Genomic DNA, 15,792 nt, shown 5'->3' with positions numbered 1-15,792 from the left:
TGATTGGATAATTCCTAATAGCCAATAGAAGTTTAGAATGTCTTGTTGCTTTGTAATTGGTTAATGTTTGAGTCCTTCTATGTTAATGAGGAAGCATACAATTGGTATAAATAAAGTTACAGGGCATCGGCTCTTTAGAGCAGACACTTTGACAACCCACCAACTTGTCTCTGTGATACAACTCTCCAGCGCGCTGAACAATTTCGAATTTCTGACCAACCCGGACTTTCTTGGAAATGAGAAAACTTTGCTTTTTCACAGAAGACTAAGATGTCCCTTTAAGAATGAATGAGTCACCTCAGACTTCACATCAAACTTCTCTGCATTCTTGATATTAAAGGGATCTTATGAATCTGGTATTATTCATTATGAAACAAAGTCAGTATAAACATGTTATGTAGCATCAGTGTAACGTAAGTAACCATTGAGTAGTTGGTTTTACGTCTGTACCAAAATAAGCTGCTTCCCACTTATAGATCTAAAATTTAATTTCTAAACATAATGACGTGTCCCTTTTCTGGATGATCCTATAAAATATCAAATTACATTCAGAACAATGCTAAAAAAAATGTAGCCAATAGCATATTTACTGAAATTCCACCTGCACCCTTTTATTCATATATCTTGCATATAACTCACTATCCACTTATCTATCTGGGTACACCTAGGGACACATATACTGGCACCCAACAAATAAGAACATTCAGTACCATTACTGGACAACTTTATAATGGGAAAATTTATATAAAATTATAAGAAGCATTAAAATATTAAAAATATCATGTTCTTACGGTCTATGATCCCTCAAGTGTTGCCGTTGGAGGAAAGAAGGATCAGATAGATTGGATTTGAACTCGCCTGATCCTTTGTTCTTTTGGAAGATGAACGAATCTAAGTTTGTATGTTTATAGGGGCTTTATATGTCAGATGAATGAGCTGACAGTCTTGTCAAGCCTATGGCCACATTAAGAGGTCCAGTCTAAATATGAAAGTGATAAATGACACAATTAGTAGTAAATTACATTGTGATCATTAATCTTGGTTTCCAATGTATATCCACAGTTAGAGCAAGAAGCGGAGTATTACAGTCGATGCTCATTGTACACAACTTGTTTTGAAATATTGTTCTTTGGTACCATTTATTCTCTCTTAGGAATCGTTTTAGTTATATGCCAAGTTAAATGCAGACTTATTTTTAGTCTGTAAATCTTTAGGACCAACGAAATAATTTTGGCTCTTTGACTTCCTCAAATGTTCAGCAATTACAGTTTAGAATATCTCCTAGGAAAGGAAAAAAGAAGAAGAGACAACATGTAATTATAGAGAAATAAAAGCTTTGTTGCCAAAAAGTTTGACATTATTCACAGAAGGTCATATTCTCTCAGAAAACAAGGTATGTAAATTGTTATAACACAAACAGTAAATTGTTATATCCTTTCTATGAATTTCAATACATATTTCCTTTTTTTTTTTGTCATTGACCATTCTATTTTCCATTCAATTTTAGTGCAAATCCTAAAAAACAAGTGAAATTCTCTGCAGATCTATTCAACATCTATTACTGTGACATTAGTCACAGCACTGAAAACAAACTGAAAAACACAATAACAAGCCATTTTTTTTTTCGATTCATCTCTTTTATGTGATAACATCATATTAATTTAGTTAAGATTATGCTGTCGTTTCTTCCTGCGGGCCATCCTAAATGTAATATTTACTGCACAACAGGAGAGGGTGTGTTTTACAGCAGGATCAACATACAATTGAAGAGGAACAGTAACATCACCAGGTGTCCCCAAATAACATTGTTGTCTTACTCAGCTCTGTGTTATGCTGTGTTCACATCAGCGTTCCTTTCCGCTGAGGGGTTCCGTCTGAGGTTTCCGTCAGGTTAACCCCTCAGTCGACTGCGCTATGAAACCCTGTCACAACGGTGACAAACGGAAACCATTAGCTAGGTTTCCCTCACCATTGAGTTCAATGGTTAGGGAAGCGGAAGCTAAGGTTTCAGTTTGCCTTTCCGTTGAGGGGTTAACCTGAAAAAACCTCAGACGGAGCCCCTCAGCGGGAAGGAATGCTGATGTGAAAGGGCCCTAAGCTGTCTATTATTTTAACTTAGCTATTGCTAGGCTGGCCATACACAAACAATCTATGCTGACTTTATTAATCAGTCGCTATCTGGTAGATTTATCCAATAGATAGCGGCCGATTCCAATTATCTTTCCTTTCCTTGCTCCCGGACTCCTTTCAGCTCTAATAGTCGTTCCTCTGGGACCTAACACCCTCCAGTGTCAGGATGCAGTGTGCGGTGGCCCACACAACATGTTGAAGCTGAATAGAAGTGGGAAACGAGAAGCAGCAGTATAAGCGTCTGATCTGGAATCTGTAATTTTTTTTCTCTGGTCTGTGGTCTGATTAATTAAAAGGGTCTGATCTGGGGTCTGATTAATTTAGGGGCTCTGATCTAGGGTCCGACTAATTTAGGGGGAGGGATCTGTGGTGTGATTATATTAGGGGTCTGATTTAGATAATCTGATCGATTTAGGTGGTCTTATCTGGGCTCTGATTAATTAAAGGGATCTGAACTAGGGTCTTATTAATTTAGGGTTTTGGTCTGGGGTCTTAAGTTATTTGTCTTGCTACAGAGGCTGTGGACGGCTTTAAAAGCACGAGGCCAAAGATGTCTCAGTAGGAAATTTTGCATTTGTCAAGAGAAGTCATCATAGCAGTCTGGGTAGGATGGAGAAGGAAAGGGAAAAGAATGTCTGTAATCAGAGAAGACGTCACTTGTAAGTCACTGGATTTATAGAGAAGCTGTCCGCTATCCTGACAAGTCTGTTATAGTAAATGCTTATATACCAATGAGATAAAAATTCTGGAGCATCTTTTCTTAGAATTCTGTGTTCTGACCTTCCTCTATTATTCCTCTTGAAAATTTATGAATAAGGCCTGGCCTACATGGACAATTTTTGTAATGCAACTCATACATGTTATCTATAGAGCTGCAGCTGTCTTGTGGACTGTAGCTGTCACCTGCTAGTTCAAATCAATCAGTAGTGCTACATGTAGCCCAGGTCTAATTGACTAGTTGACCTGAGTGTTACCATTTCCCTTGTCAAAAGAATGTATCCCTACACAGTCTGATAATGTCAGCAATGATTGGTTCAGAGGATTAGACCAGTATGTAGGAGCACAGCTCTGTGACAAGGGGAGTGGTAACACCTAGTAGTCAAATTAGTTATACATTTCTAGAAAAAAATAACAGGAATTTGCACAATGCAGGGTTCTAAGAGAAGGTGCTCCAGAACTGTTATTTCCTAGCTAATACAAGGAGAGAAAAAAAAAAAAAAAAAAGCCACGGCACCACTTGGTATGGATCAAAGAAGATGATGTAAGAAGGTGAAGAAATATAATGCTCACCGTGTGGGTTAGAAGAGTTGAGCACTGGGGTCCACGGGGTAGCTGCTGCCAGATCCGGGCCGGTCGCCAGAGGAGACCGCTTAGGTACGAAAATTGCAGATAAAAAACAAGGATCTATACGGCGCTGCTGGTTGTTGTGGACAGATAAGATTCCTGAGATCGGGTATATAGTTTTGTAAAAAACTGTTTAATTGCAACGCGTTTCAGCACCGAACCGGCGCTTTCATCAGGCATAGGTTTACAGAAGAAAAGAGACAAGTTTATATAGCGCCAGTTCAGACTGGATAATTGCACAAAAAACCGCGAAAACACAGCAGCAGGTCAAAGTTCAAAAATGTACAATCTAATAAAACATATCATAATATAAATACATGGGGGAAAGGTAAAAGGTATAGATAATAAAAGGCTGTGTGCTCTATAAAAGAATGTTTTTGGAGCGTAGCAAGTTAAAACGTAAAATGTGTAAACTATTATCATCGTTTTATTAATTTTATTGACAGGAAAAATGTGAAGGTGACATCGGGAAACTGGGGTGGGTAAACGTTGTTTAACTAAGGGTTTGTTTGTGTTGTTTTCAAGAAGTAATACTGTATATTATGTTTTGTTTACATGTCGCCACGGGAACCAGAAGGGTAACGGAAGCCGAAGCGCTCCAAAAAGAAGTGGAACGCAAGATGGAACGCAATACGCGAGAGAAGGATGGGATGCTCAAGCAGGACCGGCGGAGGCTGCCGGGCCGAGACGGAATATGAGCATCGGACGATGGGTGAGTAAAAGATGATTATCAGATATAGATGCGTGACAGAAACTTAGATTAAATAGGCGGGTCTATCACTTGTGGGTATTTGAAAAGGGCCGTACATCAAAACTAGCAGCTGAGGATAGCAGCGGTCGTATGTCCACAGCTGGAAGGTATGTTTGACATCATGTGTTATATTTAGCAGGAGAACTGGATCATTCGTTTAATGAAGCAAATGACACGTGAAGTGCCCTCGGATAAGTGTAGTAGTTGACCATTTGAAATTTGGAAGTGTCTGGATACTGCAATATTGGGGAGGTCTGAAGGATAATCGGTTCGATTAATCTAAAGATGATTCTGTAATATCATTTAGACCCAAAGGGTGAAGTGTGTTCATTTTAAAAATCCAGTAGTTTTCTCTCTGTTTTAATTTGCTGAATCTATTTGGGACGTCACTACTGATGTGTTCTATTGGAGTGATATTGATATTATTGAATTTGCAGTTATGCATATGGAAGAAATGTCTAGAAACACTATGCTTAAGGTATCCGTTGTTTATATTGAACCGATGGTTATTAATTCTGGTTCTCAGACACTGAGTGGTTCTACCAATGTATTGTAAATGACACGGACACTCTAATAAGTAGATGACATAAGAACTGCCACAATTTAAGAGAGACTGTATGCTGAAGGTTTCATTGGTGACTGTGGATGTGTAATCCAATTTTCTGTGGCTAATGGACTTGCAGCAAAGGCAACGCGAGTGCCCGCATTTATATGAACCTTTTATACTGGAAAGAAAGTCTGTGTTAGTTATAGGATGTTTATTTATTCTGCTGGGGGCCAAAATGTTTTTAAGGGATAGGGACCGTCTGAAAGTAATATTAGGTTTACATAGTAATGCGTCCTTTAAATACGGATCAGTTCTGAGAATGTGCCAATGTTTCGAAAGTATGTTCCTGATTGTTTTATTGCCCCTGTTGTAGGTGGTGATGAAATTGAGATTGGGACTAATTGTACCCAATTTTGGAATCTTAATTGAGGGGTTAAGGCAAGATATATGAGTAAGCTTAGAAGCTTTTAATCGTGCACCTTTTATGAGATTTCTTGGGAAACCTTTATCTTTGAACCTTTTTTCAAGGACCGCGCATTCTTTGTCAAAGTCATTGTCAGTACTGCAGTTTTTTCTAATCCTACGGAATTGACCAAAGGGTACGTTTTTCAACCAGGGACGATGATGGGCGCTTCTGAAGTCAATATAGCTATTGACGTCAACTAGTTTAAAGTGTGTCTTTGTTATAAATTCTTTGCTGACAATGTCGTAATTAATAGTCAGGTCTAGGTAGTCTATGGATGTTGGAGAAAAGGTATATGTGAATGCTAGGTCATAATCGTTTTTATTGAGAGTATCGATGAAGCGCACAGCTTCCTCCTCAGTGCCCTTCCACACTAGAAGCAGATCATCGATGTATCTTTTGTAAAGTAGTATATTGTTTTTATAGGGGTGTTCGCCATAGATATATGTTTTTTCGAATGACCCCATGTACAGATTTGCGTAGGAATGTGCAAAACGGGCAGATTTCAAATGGTCAACTACTACACTTATCCGAGGGCACTTCACGTGTCATTTGCTTCATTAAACGAATGATCCAGTTCTCCTGCTAAATATAACACATGATGTCAAACATACCTTCCAGCTGTGGACATACGACCGCTGCTATCCTCAGCTGCTAGTTTTGATGTACGGCCCTTTTCAAATACCCACAAGTGATAGACCCGCCTATTTAATCTAAGTTTCTGTCACGCATCTATATCTGATAATCATCTTTTACTCACCCATCGTCCGATGCTCATATTCCGTCTCGGCCCGGCAGCCTCCGCCGGTCCTGCTTGAGCATCCCATCCTTCTCTCGCGTATTGCGTTCCATCTTGCGTTCCACTTCTTTTTGGAGCGCTTCGGCTTCCGTTACCCTTCTGGTTCCCGTGGCGACATGTAAACAAAACATAATATACAGTATTACTTCTTGAAAACAACACAAACAAACCCTTAGTTAAACAACGTTTACCCACCCCAGTTTCCCGATGTCACCTTCACATTTTTCCTGTCAATAAAATTAATAAAACGATGATAATAGTTTACACATTTTACGTTTTAACTTGCTACGCTCCAAAAACATTCTTTTATAGAGCACACAGCCTTTTATTATCTATACCTTTTACCTTTCCCCCATGTATTTATATTATGATATGTTTTATTAGATTGTACATTTTTGAACTTTGACCTGCTGCTGTGTTTTCGCGGTTTTTTGTGCAATTATCCAGTCTGAACTGGCGCTATATAAACTTGTCTCTTTTCTTCTGTAAACCTATGCCTGATGAAAGCGCCGGTTCGGTGCTGAAACGCGTTGCAATTAAACAGTTTTTTACAAAACTATATACCCGATCTCAGGAATCTTATCTGTCCACAACAACCAGCAGCGCCGTATAGATCCTTGTTTTTTATCTGCAATTTTCCTAGCTAATACAAGTATTTACTAAAACAGACATGTCAGGAGGGGTGACCAGGGGCGTAACTAGGAAAGACTGGGCCCCATAGCAAACTTTTGACTGGACCCCCAACCTAGGGGCCACATACAGCCCCCCTTATAGATAGTGACCCCTGTAGATACTGCCGCCTGTAAATTGTGCCATACAGCCCCCCTGTAGACAGTGTTACACCCACTTGTAGATAGCACCCCCACCTCCCCCTTGTGCATAGTGGCATACAGGCCTCCCTGTAAATATCACCATAAATCCCCCCCCTGTATATAGTGGCACAAAGCACCCCTTGTATATAGTGTCACACAGCCTCCCTTGTAGATATTGCCACATAGCCCCCTGTAGACAGCACCACACACAGCCCCCTGTAAATTTCGCCACACACAGCCACCTGTAGACTGCGCCACACAGACCCCCCCCCCCTTGTAAATAGTGCCATACAGCCCCCATAGTAGATACAAATATATAGAGGAGGGATAATGTATCAAATATAACCTTTCATTTTTTACATCATATAAAACGGAATAACAATATGTGTTTAGGTTGTGCTATTGAAACAAATAGCCAATGCAGCACTAGTATTAGCTTGCCAAGTATTTGTTAAACATCCAGAACGTATACAGCAGGGTTGCTCAGGATCACTCCGGTTACACAATCGTTTTTTGTCTGTCCCTTGCGTCTAGTTAAACCCTCACTGTTGACAACATTCCGGGCCCCCATTCTAACAAGAATGACCCAGTTGTCTCTGGAACCTGACCCTATAATAAAGACCGTATTCTAACTGCAGCTCATGCTCCTACGCATTTCACCAGTTGTACTGGCTCGTCAGGGAGATATAGAGCTTGCTATTGCCACATTATCTGTCAAGCCGTGAGGCTCTATATCTCCCTGACGAGCCAGTACAACTGGTGAAACGCGTAGGAGCATGAGCTGATCAGAAACTAAGCTGCTCAGCTCTCACCCAAGTACTTCTGCCTCTTCGCTTTAGCGATTGGTGGGGGTCCCAGTGCTCGGATCCACACCAATCAAAACTTCTGACATGTCACTATGACATGTTAAAAGTTTTTGGAGAGTTTTGTTACCCTTTAATAATAATCTGCAGACCGTCAGTGTAGAACTGGTATCTGACCACCATATCATCACTGTATGGCGGTATTATTGGCTATATTTCTGTTTGTATTGTGTACACTTGTCCCTGACTGAAAAAGCGAGTGTAGGTCTGTCCTTGACCATATGATTAGGTATTTCTATGCTCCACTTTAATTTTCTTATTTGTCTGAATGGTCTTGTTTACATATTTAAGAGAGAGGCAAAGTGAGTCACCAATTGCAATATTTTCACCCCCTCCCAGGATTCAATCCTTGATCCACCTCTGAATACACATACACGCTCAGCTCAGTGTCTGTTTAGACTAGGAACCACTTAAAAGAGGTTGCCTTATTATGACAGGTGGGTTCACACACTTTGATAAAACCAAAAACAATTGTTTTTGCATTTCATTGTTACAGAATTGTCCATGCGGTATCAATAGCATGTAAACTTTTTTCTGCAGGTCAGTACAATTGCTGCGATACAAAATTTATATTGTTTATGTTATGTTTTACTGCTCTTGTACAATAAAAACACTTAAAAAAATTAAAATGATTTGATTTTGTGTCACCATATTCTACGATATTATTATCGATGGAGCTGTGTCAGGGCTTTTTCAGGACGAATTAATACTTTCACTGGTATCATTTTGGGGTACATACAACTTTTTGATCACTTTTTATTCCTGTTTTTGGGAGGCAGAATTAACCCCAAAAAAGTCATTTCTAGCATTGCTTTTTTTTATTCACCACGTGGTTGAAAAACACGATCGTTTTATAGTTTAGATCGTTACACATGCAGCAATACCAATTATGTGTACTTTTTTTTATTTATATTCTTTTACATAATGAAGAATTTTTGTTTTTGGGACAAAATATATATTTTTTTCTTTTCTTTTTGTTCAAAGCTGTTTGGTCAAAAGAAGTTTCAAAATCAAGATACATTAAGCCACTTGAAATATCTTCTTAGCTGTACCCAATAGTTTGCCAGACACTGTCTGGAGATCCTATTGCTCGAATGACTGTAATGTCGCTGCCATCCTCGGAGACTCCTATGTGCTGTCAATGTCAAATGGCCTATACAACTCACTATTACAGGAAAGAGTCATTTGGTTTCTTGTGCGAAGTGTAACTATTCATATTATCCAGAACAAGGCATCACGCTATGTAGTCTATTAAACATCACAAAGCTCATTAACCCAACCTTTATCATTTCCTTAGGCATGTCATGCCAGAGCTCTATTACTTTCACTTCAGAGACTCCTTCACCAAGATAGAATTCCATTTATTTCAACACAGGAGTTAAGTGTGTTGCAGTAACCCACTATTATTGCCCAGACTGTCAAAGATTTTTGTGAAGAATGATAAATGCCAGGCTTTTGTCTTGTGATGGAATGTTATTGTCCTATAAGCAGGGGCGTAGCTAAAGGCTCATGGGCCCCGATGCAAGAATTCTTACTGGGCCCCCCCCCCCGCAAACTTCTCATGGCCGACGGTCCGCTTTCAGCTGCATCGCTGGGTCTCCTAAGTGACCCAACAATGCAGCACTAGCAGCCGGGGCGTCACTAAGGCTGCGTTCACACACCCTATTTACGGACGTAATTCGGGCGTTTTAGCATTGAATTACGTCCGAAAATGCGGCTCAAAAGCGTTGCCAAACATCTGCCCATTCATTAGAATGGGTCTTACGATGTTCTGTGCCGACGGTCATTTTTTTTACGCGCCGCTGTCAAAAGGCGGCGCGTAAAAAAAACGCCCGCGTCAAAGAAGTGCCTGTCACTTCTTCAGACGTAAATGGAGCCGTTTTCCATGGACTCCATAGAAAAACAGCTCCAATTACGTCCGTAATGGACGCAGCGAAAGACGCCTGCACATGCCATTACGGCTGAAATTACGGTGCTGTTTTCTCCTGAAAACAGCACCGTAATATCAGCCGTAACGGACGCTGCCGTGTGAACATACCCTCAGGGCTTACAATGTCAGGGGAAATAGCCCCAATACATATGTGTCCACCCAAAAAAAAGTGTGTGTATAAGCATAGCATATCTATAGCACTACGACCCTATAAACTATGGATAGGATTAGATACAGTGGCTCAGCAGACAGTATCACACAGGATAGGATTAGATACAGTGGCTCAGAAGGCAGTATCACACATGATAGGATTAGATACAGTGGCTCAGCAGACAGTATCACACAGGATAGGATTAGATATAGGGCCCAGCAGACAGTATCACACATGATAGGATTAGATACAGTGGCTCAGAAGGCAGTATCACACATGATAGGATTAGATACAGTGGCCCAGCAGACAGTATCACACATGATAGGATTAGATACAGTGGCTGAGCAGACAGTATCAAACATGATAGGATTAGATACACAGCTCAGCAGACAGTATCACACATGATAGGATTAGATACAGTGGCTCAGCAGACAGTACCACACATGATAGGATTAGATACAGTGGCTCAGAAGGCAGTATCACACATGATAGGATTAGATACAGTGGCTCAGCAGACAGTATCACACATGATAGGATTAGATACACAGCTCAGCAGACCGTATCACACAAGATACGATTAGATACAGGGCCCAGCAGACAGTATCACACGATTGGATTAGATACACAGCTCAACAGACAGTATCACACATGATTGGATTAGATACACAGCTCAGCAGACAGTATCACACATGATTGGATTAGATACAGGGCCCAGCTCGCTGACATTGCGGCTCCAGCGCTGGACCCAGGACAGGTAAGAATAATAATTTTGCTTCTTTATGTGTTACTGATTATTTTTGTGTTTGTGTTTTTTTTACAGGTTCGGTTGTTGGACTTCGGATACGAGGACTTCAATGACGGCGTTTTTTTTTTTTATTCTCAATAAAATGGTTAATGAGGGTTGTTTTTTTATTTCAATAAAATATTTTTTCTATGTGCTTGTATCTTTTTAAACTTTATTATCACCGCCTTAGTAATGGCCGCCCTAAGGCGAGGCTTAATGTTAGCCGGTGCAGAGGCTACACTAACCCCCATTATTACCCCGATACCCACCGCCACCAGGGGTACTGGGAAGAGCCGGGTACGAACCAGTACCCGACCATCTGTAGTGACGGGCAGGCACCGGGGTGGCCGCAGGCTGGTAGTATTAGGCTGGGGAAGGCCAAAAACAGTGGCCCATCCCACCATGGTAATGCTGCCTGCTGCTGCTGTGTTGTATCTGGCTGGTTATGAAAATTGGGGGGGACCCCACATCGTTCTTTCCAATTTTTTTTAAATGACGTGGGGTCCCCCCCATTTTTCATAACCAGCCAGATACAATAAAGCAGCAGCAGTCTAGCATCACCAGGGTAGGAAGGGCCACTGTTTTTGGCCTTTCCCCTCCTGATAATACCAGCCTGCGGCCACCCCAGTGGCCGACCATCACTACAGATGGTCAGGTACTGGATCGTACCCGGCTCTTCCCAGCACCCCTGGTGGCGGTGGGTACCGGGGTAATAAAGGGGGTTAGTGTTAGCCGCTGCACCGGCTAACACTAAGCCCCGCCTTAGCAATGGACGTCGTCAATCAGCCGGCGGCCATTACTAAGGCGGTAGTAATATAGTTTAAAAAAAAAAAACACAAAGACATAGAAAAAATATTTTATTGAAATAAAAAAAAAACCCCACACAGCCCTCATTAACCATTTTATTGATAATAAAAAAAAAGCTGTCATCGAAGTAGTCCTGGAATCCGACGTAGTCCAACGACCGAACCTGTAAGAAAACACACAAAAAATGATTAGTAACACATGTGTTAGGCTTAGATACAGGGCCCATGTGTGATACTGTCTGTGGGACCCTGTATCTAAGCCTACCACAACGTAGGCTTAGATACAGGGTCCAGCAGACAGTAATCTTATACAGTATAAGATTACTGTGTGCTGGGGCCCTGTATCTAAACCTACAGTGTGGTAGGCTTATATACAGGGCCCATCAGACAAGATCACACATGGGCCATGAATCTAAGCCTACCATGTGATTAGCTTAGATACAGGGCCCAGCAGACAGGATCACACATGGGCCATGTATCTAAGCCTACCATGTGATTGGCTTAGATACAGGGCCCAGCAGACAGGATCACGCATGGGCCATGTATCTAAGCCTACCATGTGATTGGCTTAGATACAGGGCCCAGCAGACAGGATCACACAATCTGTGATCCTGTCTCATGGGCCCCCTAAGCCTGCAACATCGTAGGCTTAGGGGTTGTGCAGTCCCTAAACATTGATGGCCTATCCGCAGGATAGGCCATCAATAGCTGATGTGTCGCCCGGGACCCGCCAATCAGCTGTTTTGAAGAGGCCGCAGCACTCGTACGAGAGCTGCTTCCCCTTCATTTCACTACTCGCTCACACTGTGAATCGCCGACACGGATTCAGTGTGACCGGAATGAAGTAACAGGAATGAAGGGGAGCAGCTCTCGTACGAGTGCTGCGGCCTCTTCAAAACAGCTGATTGGCGGGTCCCGGGAGTCGGTCCCCGCCAGTCAGGGCTAACTTTACCTTCCTATTCGGCCGCGGCGGGAGTTCTGTCGTCTCAATGCTGTGCACGGCGCATAGCGCTGTGACGTCATGCGCTGCGCACAGCGCCTGACGTCAGGACCTCCGCTGCCATCCGGAACCAGGAAGGTAAGTAAAGTATGTTACTATAGAAGAGAAGGAGGGTTGGATCCAGCATTCGTAAAAATAAAAGGAATCTTTTTCCAAGTTTTAATTGTTCTTGTTTAAAATTAGAGGTTCGATAGCATATATAATGTTTAGCAATGATAGAAGAAATGGTAGGTAGCCTACGCGTTTCAGACGGTGTCTCCGTCCTTATTCATGGCTAGGATATGTTACTATAGTAACAGGGGCCCGCGGCCCGAGTTACTATAGTAACTTTTTATTGATGTGGTGCGGGGGGCCGCGGGCCCCCCTGGCTTCGGGGCCCGGTCGCAATTGCGACCGCTGCGACCCCTATAGCTACGCCAGTGCCTATAAGTACATTTATGATGACTCCTTTGAAGCAAATGGGTATTATGTCTGTGACATCTGTGCCAGATACAATTATAATTCATGGGGCACATTGCCCGGAACATAAACTAGGCAATGTTTATTGTTGGTAAACTTGCAATGGGAGGAATATAGATGGGACTTGTAGATGAAGGAACAGAGTAGTGTAAGGGTATGTGCACACACACTAATTACGTCCGTAATTGACGGACGTATTTCGGCCGCAAGTACCGGACCGAACACAGTGCAGGGAGCCGGGCTCCTAGCATCATACTTATGTACGATGCTAGGAGTCCCTGCCAGTGGCGTAACTACCGCGGTAGCAGCAGTAGCGGCTGCTACGGGGCCCGGGGCTTGAGGGGGCCCGGTGGCGCCGCTAGCAGCCGTTATGGCTACTACAGCGGTAGCGCCGCTACTGTGGGGCCCGCGACGCCGAGCCTTACACAGGCCCTCTCATGCCTGTAGGTGTCGCTAGCACCGGAGGGGGCCCCAGTGCTAGCGGCAGCCAAATACATGTATTAGCACTGAATGGCCGGGCATGTTCCGTGCCTGACCATCCAGTGCCTTACAATGACACTGATTGGCTAGCGGCGCGATGACATCATCGCGCCGCTTCCATGCTTGGAAGGTGCTGATTGGCGGGGCAAGTCATTCTGCCCCGCCAATCGGCGTCATTGGAGGACGCTCGTTCAGCTCCTGCAGACATGCTCAGAAGAGAGCATGTCTGCATCGCCAGTGAACAGCGTGGGAACCGGCGAATGTGAGTATGTCAAGTTTTTTTTTTTCCCCTCATAAAAATGTGAATGGCATTATCTATAGTGGGGGGGGGTCATCTTTATGTGGGCTATTATATATAGGGGGTCTATATGTGGGGCAGTAGCTACAGGGGGGTCTATATGTGGGGCAGTAGCTACAGGGGGGTCTATATGTGGGGCAGTAGCTACAGGGGGGTCTATATGTGGGGTAGTAGCTACAGGGGGGTCTATATGTGGTTGTGTGGGCCATTATATACAGGGGGCTCTATATGTGGGCCATTATATACAGGGGGGTCTATATGTGGGGGTGGGGGCCACTATATACAGGGGGCTCTATATGTGGGCCATTATATACAGGGGGCTCTATATGTGGGCCACTATATACAGGTGGGGGTCTATATGTGGGCCACTATATACAGGGGGGTCTATATGTGGGCCACTATATACAGGGGGGTCTATATGTGGGACACTATATACAGGGGTGGGTTACCTGTGGGGCACTATATACAGGGGGGTCTATATGTGGGACACTATATACAGGGGTGGGTTACCTGTGGGGCACTATATACAGGGGGGTCTATATGTGGGACACTATATACAGGGGTGGGTTACCTGTGGGGCACTAGCAACAGGGTGGCTATATGTAGTGCACAGTCTACAGGGGTGGGCTATATGTGGGACACTATATACAGGGGAGCTATATGTGAGACACTATATACAGAGGTGGGCTATACGTGGAGCACTAACTATAGGGGAAGCTATATGTAGGGCAGCACGGTGGCTCAGTGGTTAGCGCTATTGCCTTGCAGCTCTGGAGTCCATATGTGGGCACTATCTATAGGGGCTTCTATGTAGGTCACTATCTACAGGGGGCATGTTGTGTGTTTGTGACAGTTATATTTAGATGTGTTGAGAATTTTAACTTTGTTTATAGGAGCAGAAATGTTTTAAAAGTGAGAAGCTGAAGACATCTGAACGGAAAACTGCAGAAATGGGTCATGGCCGGGAGAAATCCATCATAGATGTCTGAACCGGAGGGAGAAGAAAAGAACTACAATCTGAGACGTCACCGGTGAGTCACTTAATGTAAATGTTTATTCTGCCTCTAATCAGTAATGTAGTCACTGTATGATCTGCAGCGAGATGATGGTGATAGGATTTTTTTTGTGAAACCGCATCTCCCAGCATATCCTTACCATTGTTCAGGCCATGCTGGGAGCTGTAGTTTTACGCCGTACAAACCTATACGCAGTGGCGTAACTACCGCTATAGCAGCCGTAGCGACTTCTACAGAGCCTGCAGCATGAGGGGGCCCGTGGCACCCGCCGGCACGGCCCCCTCCCATGGCCGCAGGCTCCGCTAGCAGCCGCTATAGCTGCTACAGCGCGACGCCACTGAAGGGGTTGTTCCTACATAAGACATGTATCCCCTATCCACAGGATAGGGGATACATGTGTGATCGCTGGCAGGGATGAGGAGAACAGGGGACCAAAAGTCCCCCCTAAGTTCTCCATGACAAACCTCAGACTTGCGGGGTCTGTGTCGGCAGCTCCGTAGAAATGAATGGAGCGCCGGTCGTGCTTGTGCGCATGCGTGACTAGCGCTCCTTTCATTTTTATTGAACTGCGCAGACGCCGGAAGTCCGAGGTTAGTCATGGAGAACTTCGGGGGACTTTCGGTCCCCCGTTCTCCTTATCGCTGCCAGCGATCACACATGTATCCCCTATCCTGTGGATAGGGGATGCATGTCTTTTGTAGGACAAACTATAGGCCGTTTTTTTGGGGGGGGGGGGGCTATATGGCGTTATCTACAGAGGGGTTCTGTATGGCGTTATCTACAGGGGGGGCTGTATGGCGTTATCTACAGGGGGGGCTGTATGGCGTTATCTACAGAGGGGGTCTGTATGGCGTTATCTACAGGGGGGCTGTATGGCGTTATCTGCAGGGGGCTGTGTATGGTGCTATCTATAGGGGGGCGCTGTGTGGTGGAATCTATAGGGAGGCACTATCTACAAGGGGGGGGGGTTGTGTGATTCCCAGCAGAGGGGGGGCCCCAGTCAAAAGTTTGCTATGGGGCCCAGTCTTTCCTAGTTACGCCCCTGGTCCCTGCCTCTCCGTGGAACTACTGTCCCGTACTGAAAACATGATTACAGTACGGGACAGTTGTCCTGCAGAGAGGCAGAGACTCCTAGCATCGTATATAACTATGATGCTAG

Source organism: Rhinoderma darwinii, chromosome 3 (genome assembly GCF_050947455.1).
Source record: "Rhinoderma darwinii isolate aRhiDar2 chromosome 3, aRhiDar2.hap1, whole genome shotgun sequence".
NCBI classification, from domain to species: Eukaryota; Metazoa; Chordata; class Amphibia; order Anura; family Rhinodermatidae; genus Rhinoderma; species Rhinoderma darwinii.
This window is presented reverse-complemented; position numbering follows the sequence as displayed.